The sequence below is a fragment of the Pleurodeles waltl genome, chromosome 10 (assembly GCF_031143425.1).
Source record: "Pleurodeles waltl isolate 20211129_DDA chromosome 10, aPleWal1.hap1.20221129, whole genome shotgun sequence".
In the NCBI taxonomy this organism is placed as follows: domain Eukaryota; kingdom Metazoa; phylum Chordata; class Amphibia; order Caudata; family Salamandridae; genus Pleurodeles; species Pleurodeles waltl.
This window is the reverse complement of record NC_090449.1, coordinates 936935443-936941442: the sequence shown is the minus strand read 5'-3', so window position 1 is coordinate 936941442 and position 6000 is coordinate 936935443.

The following is a 6000-nucleotide window of genomic DNA, read 5'->3' as shown; positions in this document are numbered from 1 at the left end:
GGCAAGTTTAACACACAAGAATTGTCCTGGCATCCTGTTCTGTTCCGTGCAAGTGAGATAAAGTGTTACTTGTAGCTTAAACAGACGGATTAGGTGAGATGTGAGACTGAGGTGTCAAAAGGATGCTCAAAGACCCCACCCTGCATAATCTGCTGAGCTCAAATGAGCCATCACTGTCTCTTCAGGGCAACCTGTTGGGGGCTCCTACGAGGGATTTCACACCCATTTCACACCTCTTCCCGGGCTGAGCATAGGCAGTGAATTGGCATACATAAATGCTAATTAGCCTTATGATAGTTCAGGCAAGTAAAAGGTAGGTTTCTAAAAGTTATCTTTTCTTAATATTTACTAAAGCATTGTGAATGCCACCCATGGGCTGGCAGCCCAAATGCAACAGACAAATGCATTTCTGGAGGGCATTCACACTGGCTTGGCGACCCAACAGAGATCAATCCAGGCTCTGGCTTCCTCTCTGATGGCAACCATTGTCCCTGTTTCCACCCTCCAACTTCCTCTTCCCAGTCCCATTCTCCTCAACCCCAACCTATCCCAAGCACACAGGCAGATGTGCATGCACACAGGACAACACACAAGAGTGGCACAGGCAAACACAAGCTCCACACATCATCCCACAGGCACTCACTCAAACACCATCCAGATGCAGACATACCAACATCCACTGCCTCCACTCTGTCCCCCTCCTCCACTTCCTTCCCAGTTGCATCTACACTCACAGCTGCATGCACTGCACCATCATCCACTACCAGCATCACCACCACACCTAGCAGAACACACACCTCACTTGCAGACACCACTACAACAGCCATGCACTCGTCCCCTGTGTCGTCTCTCCCACTGTGTCTGCCCCCCAAAGGTGCACAAACGCAAGCACTCACACACCCAACAGCCATCCACCTCACAACAGCATCCAGCCATTGCACCTGCACCCAAACACAGGAGACAGACACCTCCTACAACCACTCCCTCATCCTCCACTCCAAAACCTTCCCCCTCTTCCCACACCAGTGTCCCTAAGAAGTGTTTCCTCTCAACCATTGACCTCTTCCCTACCCCTTCCCCCCCTCACGTCTGGCTAGGGTGGTAATAACCCAGGCAAGCACCTCAGCCACCCAGTCCACGGGCCCAGTAGTCTCCACACCGACTTGTGGTGGGAAAGGATCCAGGGCACCAGTCAACCTCAAGGAAAGTGGCTGCCTCAAGTGCTGCCAAGAAGGGCAAGGAGCCTGCCCCAAGTGCTGCCAGTAAGGGCAAGGAACCTGCTCCTAGTGCTGCCAGGAAGTGCAAGGAGCCTGCACCAGGAGGCAGGAAGGACAAGGGGCATGGTGCAGGGACTCAGTCAGAGCCCATGCCACCAAACATGGATGGGCAGCTGTCCGAGACTTCAGTAGATGGGCCGGAGCCTCCCCCCACCACTACTACCAACAGCAGCAGCACCCCCACCACCAGCAGTGGACAGCCGTCCGAGGCTGCAGGGGATTGTCTTGAGCGTCCCCCCACCAGTGGCTGCAGCATCAGCAGCACCACTACTGATTAGCCGTCACCGCCAGCGGACGGTCTGTAGTCCTGCATCGATGGGCTGTTGTATGCCCTGCCCCTTGCAAACCCTGTGGGAATGACACCCAGCTGAGAGGCTGTGACCTTGCACTCCCCAGGATCTAAAGCACAGGGCACGATGCCCCCTCCAGAACCATTGGGTATGGCACCAACTCAGCCCATCCTCACCAGGATCTAAAGCACAGGGCACAATGCCCCCTCCAGAACCAGTGGGCATGGCACCCACACACCCCATCCTCAACAGGATCAAGAGGACAGGGCACAATACCCCTCCAGAACCAGTGGGTATGACACTCATTTGAGAGACTGTGGCACTCCCCAGGACCAAGCACAGGGCATGTTGCCCCCTCCAGAGCATGTGGGCAAGTCACCCACTTGAGAGACTGTGGCCTTGCACACCCCAGGACCAAGCACAGGGAATGTTGCCCCCTCCAGAGTATTTGGGCAAGTCACCCACTTGAGAGAGTGTGGCCTTGCACTCCCCAGGACCAAGCACAGGGCATGTTGCCCCCTCCAGAGCATGTGGGCAAGTCATCCACTTGAGAGACTGTGGCCTTGCACTCCCCAGGACCAAGCACAGGGAATGTTGCCCCCTCTAGAACCAGTGGTGTTGTTCCATCTGCCAGCTGGAGGTGCCCCTATTCCTTGTCCCCCTAAGGAGTCTGCCTATTTTCCAACTGATGTCCCTGCAGTGTTCTCTCCGTGTTGCTGCAGGAGACAAGTGGGGCCTTGGACTTTGTCATGTGGCCCTGTGGATCACGAGCATTTAGTACTGGGCAGTGTCCCTTGATCTGTACATATGTACATACCATTAGATTGTATTTTCTTATTTCTACTATATTTATATTATTACACTCACTTTCAACTATTCCTGCTGTCCTTGCATTATTCCAGAGGGGTACAGGGTAAATATATTTTCTTACTGCAGCTGATTGTGCGTATGGTGTTGGGGTGGGTGTGTGTGTGTTGCGTGTGTGTCACTCTCTTTTTCCTCCCCCACCTCCCCTGTGTGCTAGGCGGCTGTACTCACCATGATCGTCGTCGCCGTCATTGGTGTTGGTGGAGGAGCAGGACGTAGAAGATCATTGGAAAGATCTGCAGCTCGCGATCCATGGCGGCGTGGTTGTTCCCTGTGTCTCCAATGGTAAGTCCTTTTCCTTCTGTGCAGTGTTTCTGGCAGGCTTTTGAAGTCATTGGTACCGCCCCGGAAAAGATGGCCGATTGGGTTGTGTTAATATGGTGTGCGGACCATTGGGTTCCGCCTGGCTGTAAGCGGCTACCACTGGCTGTTGTTTCCACCCTGGCGGTTGGTGTGGTGAAGTGGCTGTCTATCTGAGTTCTCACCGCCATGGTCAAAATTTGGCGGTAATTACCGTGAGCCTATTGTGGGTATTACAACCACTTCATCAACAACCCCCAGGGTTATAATGAGGGCCTACATGTACTACCAGAAATGTCTCCAAGAGCTAGTTTGCTGGCCTCTTGTGTGACCTACAGGAATATGACAAATTCCTGAGGCCCTGAACCCTGCACTTGGCTTCAGCTGGAGTGAGTCCTGCCCCCCCAAGTGGTGCCCATAGGTCCTGGACCCTTGGAAGTGGTGCTAAGAGGTTTACTCCTGCTTAACCCTAAACATGGTCTTAAAAAAATGTTTCAGCAAAAAGTGCCCTCAGAATTGAGAGAAGACTGGGACCTATCTGCAAGTTGATCTGCCCATGAGGCATCACCAGTTGACCTGACTATACAGTAGCTCCCATTATGTTCTTCCCTGCAGCTGCAAATCCTTAAAGCTGGATCCCTTGGGGAAGGTATCCAGCACTGTGAAGCCCTCGTTGACTATAGTCGCAGTTTTTCCTGCAGCACATTTTTGACTTCCAAAAAAGTAACAAAGTCTGAAGGTAAAAATCCTCACCATGACCTTGTCCTGCAGCTCCCTGATGACAACGCCTCTGCCTTGGGTACCACCTGGTGCCTTGCTTCACAGATCTCCACCTTCTCAGGAAATTTGCTTAAAGAAATTTTCTAAGTCAGAAGGTAAGTCGTGACTGGGCTCAAGTCAACTTGTGTATCTGACCTCTGATTTACACAGTTGTCCTTAACTTTTGAATTTGCCTCCCTCTTGTGTGACCAGATAACTCTGGTTGTCGCTATGATCTTTTAGGTGCTAAATTTTACCAAAAACTTTCAAAATTCAGAACTCCAGTTTTACTGATTGAACTTAATTTGGTTAAATGTGTCATTTAACTCATTAAAACTTTCTCTAATTCTTTACATTGGTTTGGGTTTTTTCTTTTGTCGTGTTTTCACTTTTTGCTGTTTGTGTGCTGCATAAATACATTACACATTGTCTCTATGTTAAGCATGACTGCTTTGGGACAATCTAGAGGGCTAAGGACAGGTTAATTTAGTGAATTTTCATAGGTAACCCTGACAAGGAATGTGGTTGTTGCCTGCATGGGCATCCACCTCTTCAACTAATAACCCAATTTGCAATAAACATAACAGAAGTTTCCTGCTTACCGCCGTGCAGAAGACCGCCAACATACCGCTGCGGCCGCACAATTCCGCTACAAGTATTACGACCCACAGCTCGGAATCTGCCACAATACAGACACCCACACAAGTCTGCCACAGCAAAATGTCAGTGATAAACTGGCGATAACCAAACCGACACCGTCACGCCAACAAGAATACGCCCACACTATCAACACCCACGAATCAACTCAGTGGACTTTCAACCGCGGTAAACCATTGGCGGTACACACCGCTGCGCTCAAAATACACACACATATATAAAAAAGCGCCACATTGGACAAATCGAAATACACACACCTGATACACATACACAAACCACACCCACACACCCAATCCAATATAAAACACACACCCACATTACCCACAAACCCTTACAACCAGAAATTTAAAGCAGGCCAGAGAGATACACTACCTTAAACAACAGCAGCATCCACAGACACATAACACCATCACTTACACAACATCCACGCACCTCAAACAACACATACCAACACATCCCCTCACACATCACAACACACACCACCTCACCCACACCACATCATGACACCTCAACAACACCCCAGGTTCTCTGAGGAGGAGCTCAGGGTCATGGTGGAGGAAATTGTCCGGGTAGAGCCACAGCTATTCGGATCACAGGTCCAGCACACCTCCATTGCAAGGAAGATGTGGCTATGGCGGAGAATTGTCGGCAGGGTCAACACAGTGGGACAGCATCCAAGAACACGGGATGACATCAGGAAGAGGTGCAACGACCTATGGGGGAAGGTGCGTTCCGTGGTATCCAGACACCAGATTGCAGTACAGAGGACTGGCGGTGGACCCCCACCTCCTCCCCCACAACTAACAACATAGGAGGAGCAAGTCTTGGCAATTCTGCATCCTGAGGGCCTCGCAGGAGTAGCAGGAGGACTGGACTCTGGTAAGGCAAATCTTTACTACTTTTTCACCTCCACCCCACCTGCATGCCATCACATACCCCACCCTTACCCTCACACCCATCACCCCAACAACCCTCAGATACCCCACCAACACATCCCAAAAACAAGCCCTGCATGTAACACCAATGCATGGACACCATCACCAAAGAATGTCCAGTACAGATACCCACACAGACCCCAAACCAACTATCAGGACCAAGCCAAGAATGCAAGCACTGGAGTAGAGGATCACTCACCCATTGCACACGATGGCACACACAGATACAATAATTATGCTTTTACACCCCTACAGGACCCCTACCCAACGTCACTGGACAGGGGGTGCCAGACATATCCAGTCGCCTCACAGAAGAGACCCACTGTGATGACAGCAGCTCTGCACTCCTGGATCAAGATGACCAGCCCAGCCCAGCAGGGACCTCGGGACAGTCGGTTCCCCTGACACAGTCACAAGCCACCACAGAGCTTCCCCCCTAAGGAAACACCAGCACAGCACCCACCCAGCGGGCCCATCCCTCTGTCCCCAGGACACGTCAATCAGCAGTGTGTCCACCACTACTGGGAACCCAGGCAACCCCACTAACACAGGACGATCAGGGACCTGGGGGCAGTGGGCACACGGTTCAGGGGACAGAGGCACAGGACAACAGGGAAGCTGGGAGGACTGCTGTGCGACAGGGGGAGGACAGGCCCAGGGAACCCCCTCTCCACAAGGCACTCTCCAACATCATGGGAGCTTCCCATCATTCCCAGGAGACCATGGCAACGGTACAGGCCAAGTTTCAAGAGACACAGCAGCTGCAGGAGGAACACTACCTTGGGATCAGGGAGGACTTGAAGTCCATTAACAACACCCTGGTCACCATTGCAGGGTTGCTGCAAGACCTTGTCAACACCAGGAGGGAAACAGTGGCATAACAAGGGGCCCCTGACACTAGCATGGATGATGAAC